At 37.0% G+C, this 12,067-nt stretch overlaps 1 protein-coding gene across 2 annotated transcripts in view; it reads right to left on the bottom strand.

The window, feature by feature from the left end:
• DAAM2 (dishevelled associated activator of morphogenesis 2) overlaps positions 1-12,067 on the bottom strand; it is a 161,672-nt gene that overhangs the window by 138,387 nt on the left and 11,218 nt on the right. The gene's annotated exons all lie outside the window — the stretch shown is intronic.

The following is a 12,067-nucleotide window of genomic DNA, read 5'->3' as shown; positions in this document are numbered from 1 at the left end:
TCTCTCTCTCTCTCTCTCTCTCTCTCTCTCTCTGTCTCTCTGTCTCTCTCTCACTCTCTCTCTCTCCCCCACCTTCTGCACTTTCTCTCACTCCCAATGTGAGCCCACACATTGCTCCCATCAGACTGCCTCTTCAATCTAGGGTATTTGTCAAGACTTTGAATCTGCAGTTTACAGTCATCAGGTATAACTCACAGTCACATAATTAACTTATATTCAGCTAAACCTAAAAAGACCCTCTGTCAATTTTTTCCTTTTCTATTGTTGATGAAATCTTATTTTCTAAGGCAAAAGGACCTCAAAAGTCCTCCATATTACAGTTCTCCAGCACCCAGAGACTGCTGGCTACCCACCAGTTTATCCAGGAGCAACACTGTGCCAGTTTCAGGAGATTCTCTAATGTGATTTTTGAATTCAGATATGGTGACCTTTCTCCATTTAACACCTGAGAGAGGTATCCTTCCCCCAAGCAAACAATCCTCACTGTTTCTGGAACCCACAATTGCTTCTCAGTCTGTTTTCTTAAACATTTGGTTAGTCAAGATTGTCAGCTATCTGCTGGTAGGCAGATCCCAGCCCTGCTCAATGTAGGGATGGTCCTTGTAGCAGTTTTCAGGAATTCACACCTTTAGCTCAAGGTCAGGACTTTAAATTAATTTTAAGGTTGTGTAAGTATAGCTAGACAGTGTAAGTATAGCTAACAAGTATAAGTTGCTTTAACATTTGCAAGTCACTTTATATATGTTATCTCATTTGATCCTCATGGTAAATAAAGTTTACTGGGATAAAGAAGTTATTGTTATCATCTCCATTTTACAGATCAGAAAACTGAAGCTAAAAAAAGGGAATAAGTATTTATGTAGCTCCTACTGTTTGCCAGGCACTACGCTGCTTTTTTTGACAAATATTATCTCATTTGATCTTTACAATACCCCTGCAAGAGAGTTACAGCTATGATCCCCATTTTACAGTTATGGAAACTGAGACAAATAAGAGTTAAGTGACTTGCCCAAGGACACTCACCTAGTAAGTGTCTAAGGTAGGATTAAATTCCTCTTGCTGACCCCATCTAGCACTCTCTCCACTGTACCACCAGCATATTTTCCAGTACAATGGAAAGACTCCTGGAGCAGAGATGAGAGTACTTGGGTTCAAATCTCTGCTCCGCCGTTTACTACCTATATGAGCCTAGCTAAATTACTTTACTTCTCTGAATCTCAATTTCTTCTTCTGTAAAATGAGGGAATAGAGTTGAACTAGATGACAGGTAAGGAGCAGCTAAGTTGGGAAGCAGATAGAGTGTCAGGCCTGGAGTCAGGAAGACTCATCTTCCTGAGTTCAAATCTGCCCCCCAGAAATTTACTAGCTCTGTGACCCTGGGTAAGTCACTTAATAGCTTGCTTCAGTTTTCTCACCTGTAAAATGAGCTGGAGGAAATGGCAAACCATTCCAGTATCTTTTGCCAAAAAAAACCTCAAATGAGGTTTTGAAGAGTCAGAAATAACTGAAAAATGACTGAACAACAGCACCAAAAAGGCTCCTTCTAAACCTAAATCCTAGAAATCTATCTAGCAATTTACATATACCTTTTTTTTTCATCAGACTGGTGATTTCATTGATATAGAAGGCTTCTGGTAAGGGATTGTCTGTTATCAATGCAGGTCTGTACCTTCTCTACAATGTGTAGCCTAAATCCAAGGCCAGGTCACCTCTTTTCAAAAGAGAAACACATTGGCAACCTTTGTTGTGTAAGTTATAGAAGTTGGTAAAGTTATAAAGAAATCATCAGATTGTCCTTTACGAAATATAGAAAAAGATCTATTCATAGGCAGGAGAGACAATGTTGAAAGATCTCTGGGGGAAGCTAGGTACACAGTGAATAGAACACTGGCCCTAGAGTCAGGAGGATGTGAGTTCAAATCCGGCCTCAGACACTTAACACTTATTAGCCATGTGACCTTGGGCAAGTCACTTAACCCCAATTGCCTTGCCTTCCCCCCTCAAAAAAAGAGAAAGTACTCTGATTTTCGAATTGGAGAACCTGGGTTCAAATCTTGGGTCTGCTCTGTATTATATGAGCTTGGACAATTCCTCTTTCTCCACTGGAACTGTGTTTCCTCATCTAATAAAATTATTTTGGATTAGATGTTTTATAAGTTCTCCTCCAGCTCTACAATTATGACCCTATGAGACTTGCTCAAATACAGATGAGATCTTTCCATGTCCCTGTTAGAGGTTTTCCTGTTTTCTTGTTAAAGTAGAGTTGCTTAAGAAGAAAATATTTGCCTAAAGTTTGTAAACTTTAACTGTTCAAATGGATTTTTTTGGTGAACTTTTGGAAAATATTTACCAGAAGTTTGGTGTTCCATTTATTTTGGGAGAAGTTAGTAGGGGAGAGTGGGGTTGATTTTATACATTTTTGAAATATATAAATAGGCATTTTTAAATAGGCCATAATGCAAAAGTTTGCATAGATGTTACTCCACCAAGTCCTACTTGAATGACTCATCGTGGCTTGGAAATAATCTTGAGCGCTCAGAGGTTACGCCAATGAAACATTATTTCATGGTATGACCATTCTGAGAAAGTTTTAAGTATACTCCCAGAACTATACTGATCTGCCTTCTGTGGACCAACCCTATGACATATGGAGAGGCTCATCAGCAGGAGGCCAGTCACCTGGAGATAAAATATCTGGCCACCACCACCTACAACATAAAAAAAATTATATAAGATATCCCTTAGTCCTATGAAGCCTCCTTCTATAGCAGTGGCTAAGTAGCAGAAGAGAAGACAGATGGTGCTAAGAACCATACAATTTTAAGGGCATCTGTAAACTTTAGCTTATTTGTTGGTAGTCTAAATGTGAGATCCTTGCCTATTGACCAAAAAATGAACGTACCACTAAGTATGAATCTGAGCATGCTGCTTCCCTATATGATAAACTTCAATAGCTTCCTGTTATCTCTAAGATCAAATATAAAGTCTTCTGTTTGGGTTTTAAAGTTCTTTACAATCTGGTTCCAACTTGCTTTTCCACCCTTATCTCTTTCTTACATATGATAATCCAGTCAAATCTTCACACATGCCACTCCATCCTCTGACTCTGCTCCTTTAAACTGGCTATCTCCTGTACCCAGAATGTGCAACTACCTCACCTGAGCCTCTTAGAATTCCTGTTTCCTTCAAAACCCTGTTCAAGGGACGCCTTCTATGATATCTGGGGTTTAACCAGGGGTCCGAGAACTGGCTTTAAAAACATGTTTTAGAGGGGCGGCTAGGTGGTGTAATGAATGGAGCACTGGCTCTGGAGTCAGGATGACCTGAGTTCAAGTTCAATCTCAGACTCTTGACACACTTACTAGCCGTGTGACTTTGGGCAAGTCACTTAACCCCAATTGCCCTGCAAAAACAAAAACAAAAACAAAAAACATGTTTTGGTAACTGTGAATATTGTGTATGATTGTTTTTCTTTGTAATCTTATGCACTTTATGCATTTAAAAATATGATTATAAGTATACGCTTCAGCAGCTTGCCAAAGTGGTCTGTAACACAAAAAGGTTAAGGGCTCCTGGTCTGCGTGAAGGCTTTCCTGATCTTTGGGCTTCAATCCCTCTCCCCACAAATTTTACCTTATGTTATTTTTATATGCTTATTTGTGCACATGTTCTTTCCCCTCACAGAATATAACAGACTATAAACTCCTTTTTTGCCTTTGTATCTTGAGTTCCTAGCATGATGAGTAGCACATGGTGGTCACATAATAATTGCTTATCCATTGAGTGATTGATCATATCAATTTTGACATTCTAGCTAAGAATGAAACAGGAAGGAAGGAGTAAATGGCATCTAAGTAGAAGGACAACCCAGCTTCTACTTGGAGGAGTAAAGAAAAGAGTGGCTGGTCTTCACTTTATCATGAATCCCCAGGCAAAAAGAAATGACATTTCTCAGGACATCTGGTCAACTCATATTGTAGAACTCATGGTAAGTATTTGCATAAAGACCACCACGAAGGTAATGGCAGCATATGTACCAACATCTGCTGTGAAGGATGAAGAGATAGAGAAATTCTACAAAGAACTCAACAAGACACTCCAACTTTAATCAGTAGATACTTTGATGCTTAGTTATTTTAGTCCAAAAATGGGAATAGGTACAGATGGCAAGTAACATATTGGAAAATGTAGATAAAAAATAAAAAAATTAGAAAGGCTAAAGACTCTGTGTACCAAAGGTGTACACAGAAAGCTCATGGTTATATATTACTAATACTTTATTTCAGTAAAGCATACACAAACATAGTGGGCATGGAAAATATCAAATAATATTCCCTAATACACTTCACAAAAAAGAAATTTATTATTTTTTAACAAACAAACAACTCCTTACTCATGCCTGAATCATCCCCCAATCATGTCTGTGTACCACTATATTGGAGATAAGATAAAAAATTGGTACAAAGCTGGAATAAAGAACAAAATATGAGAAAAAAATATAGCATACAATTAAAACAATTCCATCCTGACCTATTTAAAAAATTGTATTTGGTTAAAAAAGATGGATAAAAATGACAGAAAATTACTAAAATAATTTCATATAGAAGTTGAACTAAAGAAAATCAGTTGTCATAAGAAAGAGATGAAAACAGGCTAGAAAGTCCCTTAGTCAGCAAATACTTGACTTACTTGACAAATGAAGAGATATAATAGCCAAAAGCAATACCAGTTTATAATATAAATTAATTTATAAAATCTAATGGAAGAGGATGATGGAAGATAGAATATGAACAGCCTTGCCTCATAATACAGAATGAAAGATTAGTAAGTAAAGTTGATTTAAAAAAAGTTTGATGAAATGCTTTATAACCAAAGTCTCTCCAAGGGCATTTAAGTATAGAAGTAGAAGGACAACAAACAGAAAAAATATGGAATATATCTGTAAAGATTTTTATAACCAACTTTTTTTCAGCATCAAGGACAGTAGAGTCTTTATACTTAGGCTCTAATACCTAATTAAAGCCATCAGTTAAGAGTTCCTTCTCCCCTTCTTATTTCACATCCCTCTGGCATCACCCCCAACCATCTCTTCCTTCACTCCAATCTCTAATGAAAAGTGGCCCTTCTTTCCTTGCTAAGGTCAGTCCTTCTAAATGTACCCCTTAATCTCACTCCTCCCATCTTCTCCAGAAGTCCTTCCCATCATCTTTATTTTCTCTGAATTATTTTGCTATCTACTGGCTCTTTTTCTGCTGCACAACCATTCTTCATTCATCCTCAAAAAACTCTCACTTGATCTACCATCCCCACAGTTATCATGCTCTATCTTTCCTTCTCTTCTCTACTAAATTCTTTGGGAAAAGTCATCTGTAATTTGGAACTCAGAAAATTTTTTAAAATAAATGTTAGAAATTGTCTTTACATGTAATTGGAAAAAATAAAAATATTATTAAAAAAGGAAAAGTCATCCATATTTAATGTCTTCACTTCTTCTCTTCTTTCTTACTTTCAAAACCACCAGAATTTGACTTCAGACATCTTTATTTAACTGAAACTGCTCTCTCCAAATGTTGCCAATGACCTTTTAAATACCAATCCTGATAGTTTCTCCTCAGTTCTCATCCCTCTTAATCTCTCTGCAGCATTTGGTATTGTTGACCATTTTTTCCTACTGGATACTCTCTCCTCTCTGGGTTTTTCTGACGCTGCTTTCGATCATTCTGTGTCTGCTGAACCGTTTTCTTTATCAGATCCTCTAAGTTTAGGCATTTCCCAGTGGCTCAGTCTTAGGTCACCATCTCTTTTCTCTCTACACTGTCTTGCTTGGTGTTCTCATTAAATCCCATGAGTTCATTTATCATCTTTATTCAGATGAATTCTAGTTCTATAAATCCAGCTCAGTAACTCTTCCAAACTCCCAAATGCCAGCAACTATGTTATCTTATATTATATAATTATATGTGGCAGCTAAGTGGCACAGTGGGTAGAGAGTATCAGGCCTGGAGTTTGGAAGAGTCATCTTCCTGAATTCAAATTAGACCTCAGACACTTAGTAGCTGTATGACCTTGAACAAGTCATTTAGCCCTATTTGCCTCAGTTCCCTCATCTATAAAATGAACTGGAGAAGGAAATAGCAAACCACTCCAATATCCTGGCCACAAAAACCCTAAATGGGGTTTTCTGTTAATAACAATACATATACATATATATATATATATATATAGAGAGAGAGAGAGAGAGTATATACACATATATACATATACACATATACATATATGTTTACACATACATACATATTTTCTAAATATAAATGAATTATAATTCATTGCAATGATTCCATATAGATCTTTTCCCACCATACATACCTATGGAGAATGGGCATTTCCTCTAGTCTTTAAGATCTGTAATGGACACAAACATTGATCCATATTTATTGTTGCTCAGTTGTTTCAATTGTGTCTGCTTCTTCATGACCCCATTTGGGCCACATAGCTAGCGGGATTTGAACTTAAGTCTTCCTCACTCCTGGCTTGGTGCTCTAGCCATTGTGCTACCTAGCTGCCCCAACATTGGTCTATATATACTCACATCTTAAATGACATCAGAAAACTCACACACACACACACACACACACACACACACACACACACACACTGATGCCTCATTGAAGTAGTTGTCAGCTTTGACTATAAAGAAAGGGACATTCTAGGTGTACCTCTTTTTTTTGTTAACCTAGGACAGAGGACTCAAGATCCCAAAAGATATCTGGAGTTTCTAAAGAAGACTCATTCTCTAGTTTTCTCTACAAAGTAAAAGGGAATATGGAGAATGAGAAAATAGATGTAAGGAAAACTCTAGACATTTAGTCATGACAGAAGAATTAAGAATAACATGCCTGATCTGACCAGACAAGAAAGTTGTGCCCACTCTGCCTTCCAAGAAAATCATAATCTTCTCCAATAATGTGGCACCTGGACAGTAGTGCACCTTGGTTTCCCAAGTTAAGCCCATTTTAGTTCTGTCCTTCTCTACAGCGCTGCTATTAACCTCATCCCTGTATAGTGCACAAAATACAAGTCTGTATAAATTCCTTACAGTGCTACCATTTATACAAATTTTGTCTCTTAATTTTTACCTATTTGTTCAGTTGGTTTTAGCCCAGTAACAAAAAAAGGCTTAGATTAATCCGTCAGTCAATAAGTACTTTTCAAGTGCCTGAGTGTTGGGGATACAAAGAAAGGCTAAGGACAGATCCTGCCCTCAAGGAACTCACAATCTAACGTGGGAGACAAGAAAACAGATGCATACAAACAACTTATATACAGGTTAAATAGGAAATAGTTCACAGGGATTATACTAGATCACACTAGAAGAGGGGTTGAGGAAAGGCTTCCTATAGAAGATGAGAAGTTAACTAGGATGAGAAGCTAATTCTCATGTCTGGATTTAGTGGCTTAAAATAAAGGGGGGAAAACTTATTTTGTCCTAAGTGGTTTTCTTAAAAATATAATGAAGGAATTCTACCTATTTTGCCAGGCTTCTGACATTCTGACATAAGTAATTTGCACTTTTAACCCCTTGAGATGTCGTGTCTGACAAACAGAAGAGGATGGGATGGTATAAGATTTAAGCAATGTACAGACTTTAAAGATGAAGAGATGGTGCCAGACAGAGACAATGGTAGGAGCTAATTCAGGGTCTGGTAGTCTTCTTCAGTCAGTATCACACTGGTGACAATCAGGTATTGCTCAATGGGTCCTAACCTCTGAGGGATTGAAATACTCCCACATTCCAATATTGAAGTTGAAATGGCAGACAAATGCACAAGTAGATCCAAGAGTGGATTTTCTATGACCCTGAAGAAGTGGTCCTGTATTCCTATTTGCCCATGTAAATATAAACATGAGAAACATCAATTTTCTATGCACTCTAATGAACTAATTGCCTATGCTCAACTTCCATTTCCCAGGGACTGAGAGGTTGGTAAGACATTGATGTTGATAAATTCTCTCTCCCATCTGTATGCTAGGGGTGAGAGACTGATGAATGGGAGACAGACTCCAGTCTAAAAGGGTTCTTTGTCTTGGGAGGGGATAGATCTAGGGTATTAATGATATGTGAAGTCTGTTATAAGTGATTCAGGATTCTCCTTTTACTATGGATTTACTCATCTAAAGAGTCTTCAAATTATGTCCTCGAGTGCTGGTTGACTGACAAATACATGCTCCAGAGTTCTAACTGTTTATAGTATCCAAACTGCTAACTTAGATATGTTTTTCCTCATAAGTATGCACATGGATCTTAAGGGAACTGGGCAGTAGACTGAAGATAGCTCAACATAACCCTTTCCCATTTTTATAACAAAGTATATGTTCTGGTAATGGTGGACCTGCACCATCTTTAAGCATGATCATGCCTCTCTTTACTGCATAACCCAGTTCAAGGCTAGATGAAAATGAAGTGGTGGTGATGATGATGATGATGATTGATGATGACTGGAGAATATATTTAGAGATGGAAGGGAGGTTAGAGATCAAACCTCCTCATTTGACAGATGAAGAAACTGAAGCAGAGAAAGGTTAAATGACTTCCCAAGAGTCACACAGCTATTTCTGAAATTGGATTTGAACTCTAGACTTCCATAATTACAAGCCAATTCCCAATTTATGTCACCAAAATAGAGCATCAAGTGTCAAGGCCAGCTCAGATTACTCCCTACAGAGACTATTTCCAAGATGGCAAAAAGTTCTTTAGTCAGAAAAACAGAAATCAGAAAAATCATAGTAAAGTAATCTAGGGTAGAACCAGTTGGTTACTTTACTGGATCCAAAGTAAATTCAGCAAAAGCATATATGAGTTCCCTAACCTCTCAAAGTCTTAAAAGAGCATTCCCATAGTTATCTCCTTCTTTATTTGTCTCTTCCTGGAAGCATTTTTCCTTGATATGTGCTTCAAAGATCTGTGATTTTGTTTAGAATAGAATTCCCTTTGCCAACAAAGATTGCAACCTCTTGGCAAATGTAGTCAATAAGTCTTAGAAAGTCTTTGGAAGCACAGGCTGCTAGGTGTCACAGTGAGTAGAGCATGGACCCTAGAATCAGGGGGAACTGACTTCAAATCTGGCCTTAGATGTTTACTAGCAGCATGACCCTGAGCAAGTCACTTAACCCTGATTGCCTCCAAAAGAAAAAAAAATCTCTGGAAGCTCAAAGAGTTTAAGTGACTTGCCCATAGCAAAATGGCTAGCAAGGATCAGAGGCAAGATTTGAACCCTAGTTTTACTGAATTGAGGTCCATTACTGTAGCCACTATACAAGGGGAGGAGGTAGTACAGTAGATAATATGGTTGGACCTGAAGTCAGGAAGATACCTCCAGGTCAAATTTGGCTTCAGATATTTACTAGCTGTGTGACCCTGGACAAGTCATTTCACCTCTGCTTCAATTTCCTCATCTGTAAAATGGGAATTGTAATAGCACTTAAATTCCAGGATTGCTGTGAGATAATATTTATAAAGCATTTTGCCAAACTTAAAGCACAAATTCTTTGTAAGAATGATTCCATTTTGCTGAACAACTATCTTTTTTTTCAGTGATGATTAGGTTCAAATTTGCAAGATATTATCATTTTCTTCCTAATTTTCTTTTATTATTTATTTTCTTTTTTCCTTTGTCCTTCACAATACCAACTTCTAATTATTGTATTGATTCAGATTGATTTTTCTTCATTGATGAATATCTCTCTCTCTCAACTGCTTATAATATTTTTGTTTGACACAGATGTTCTAATGTCTGGTGAAGACATTTCTTCATGAATTAAACTTGGAGTATCTCTATGTTGGTATCCTATAGATTTTATAAATCTGGATTTGGCCTTTTTTTTACAATATTTTTGGGCAATAATTAAAAATTAATTCTTGGAACATTTTTAATGTCATAGTATTTTTCTAGAAAATCTGTAATCTTTGGATTATCTCTATCTTTAGATTATACTCTATCTTCATGGTCAACCATTTTAACTTGTATATATAACTCATGTGTTTGTCCATTTTAAAAGAAATCTAATCCATCAAATTTTCTTCCATTTTCTATTTTCAGGTCCCAATTCTTCCACTCTTTCTTCAGAGCACTTACTATTCTGAAAAGAGTGCTGTTATAGGTTTAAGTTGTCACCTCCTATTTGTCTTTCTTTTTTCTTCCTTAAGAGTTGTGATATCAGCTTTACTTCCATCCTTATTTTTTCCTTTAATGGATTTATTTCTCTTCCTAACAATTTTAGAGTTTTTTGGTGTTTTTTCCATTATGATTTCTGGAAATCCCATAGAATTTATTGCTTTGCTTTCTTTTTCACCAGGGATTTTTGAGTCTGTAGTATTTATTGTATGTGCTCTTTTCTAGTTTGCCCATTTTTTCCTTCTTTATTATCTCACTGCTGATTTATGTGACACGACCTTTCCTAATCTTTCTTTATGTTTGCTATCATTATTTGTTTACTCCATTTCATGTTTTAGTTTCTACTTTGAAATTATGGAAGTGCATTCAGCTTAGATGGGAACTTGCAGTCATCAGTTTTTAGAAGGTCTTATTTCTCCTCTTTTAATTGGTGTTTTCTTGAGTTGATTTAGTGCCTTTAAAGTTGTTTGGGGGTGTTTAGTGGAAGTTAATGCATTCTCAAACCCTCTCAGCTACCTACCTGTTCTAGATAACATTGGATAAGACCACATATTTCTGCATTTCTTATCATTTACAACTGCCTGCTTAATTTTATTTCCAGACTACTGGGGTTGAATTCAATGATCTCTCTCTTTTAAGGAGTCATTGCTGAGGACAATGCAGCATAAGTGCACATTGAGAAGCATGGCAAGTGGGAGTGCTGAGCAGGCACATTTAGCTATAGTAGGATAGTAACTCAGCCTTCTGTTATATTTTCTGTAGGAATTTCCTAGTGGGAAGGTTTTTCCTTCCTCCTCTCATTCTTATTCTAGGCCTTATTCCTTCATTTGGCACATTTCTTACTGTTCTGAGGTGATAAAAGTGGAATCTAGGCTAATATGCAACCTTTTATTCAACCATCTCACACCATCTCCATGCCTACACTTATTTATGAAAATATTGAGATTCACAGAAGGAGAGTGATTTTCCCAAAGCCACAGAGGAAGTAAGTGTTAGAGCTTGAACTCAAGCCTAATTCTTGACATTAAGTCCAGTGCTCTTTCCAGAAACCCCAAGCTTTCCTCCAAGACTATTGGTTATTGGACAATTCTTTGAGCAACAACTACATAAATAGATGATGATCACCTCTAACAGAAATAGAGGTAGTGCATGTCCTCTGTCAATATAGCTATATTTCAAATGAATGGACAGCGACTGATAGTATACAATTGAATAATACAGTACTGCCTTAAAAGAAACTTTTATAATCAGGTCCTCTCATGATGATGATGACAATAATATTTTTGGAGCTATTTGGTGCCTTTGACAATACAAAATGAACATAATCATTTCTGTTACTTTGGTTAATTACAAATACTGTTGCTGTCATTGGAGCAATTTAATGTTTTCCTTCCTTTCACTCTACTCTGTCCCTTCTCTGCCCTTCTCTAGGAAACCTAAGTTAGGGTAGGAGTGGATAAAAGAGGAGTAAACCTTAACCTCAAATAATTTGATTTGGTATATTGATTTTGGTTGTTAAATTGAAATAATAAATGAAAGTTTGACTTAGGCATTAAGTCGGGGTTTCTGGCTCAGAAAGGCTGGTTAAGGATAGTGTGTTTAAAAGACAATAGAGATGACCTGTCCTTGGGACAAAAGGAGTAATAACCAAGTGTCTACCACAAGAAATAGATTTGGCAGGAACAACCCAGGTAATGACGTAAATACCGAATCTGAATATAAAGCCAGAGTTCCCAAAGGAACAGAGGATTGGGCACCAGCAGACTCCCTTGGGACTACTCCCTTTACTTTACAGAACCAACAACAACCATTTTCTGAGGAAATCCCAAAGGTCAACTGGCTTGTCTAGTCCCTCTCTCCAAAACAATCATAAGCAAGCCTTCAAATCAGCCTGG

Source organism: Petaurus breviceps, unplaced genomic scaffold, assembly GCF_028583685.1.
Source record: "Petaurus breviceps papuanus isolate PSGF00001 unplaced genomic scaffold, PetGlider_PUasm1.0 90865, whole genome shotgun sequence".
NCBI lineage: Eukaryota > Metazoa > Chordata > Mammalia > Diprotodontia > Petauridae > Petaurus > Petaurus breviceps.
The sequence above is the reverse complement of the archived record's forward strand: the minus strand, read 5'-3'. Positions and strand labels throughout refer to the sequence as shown.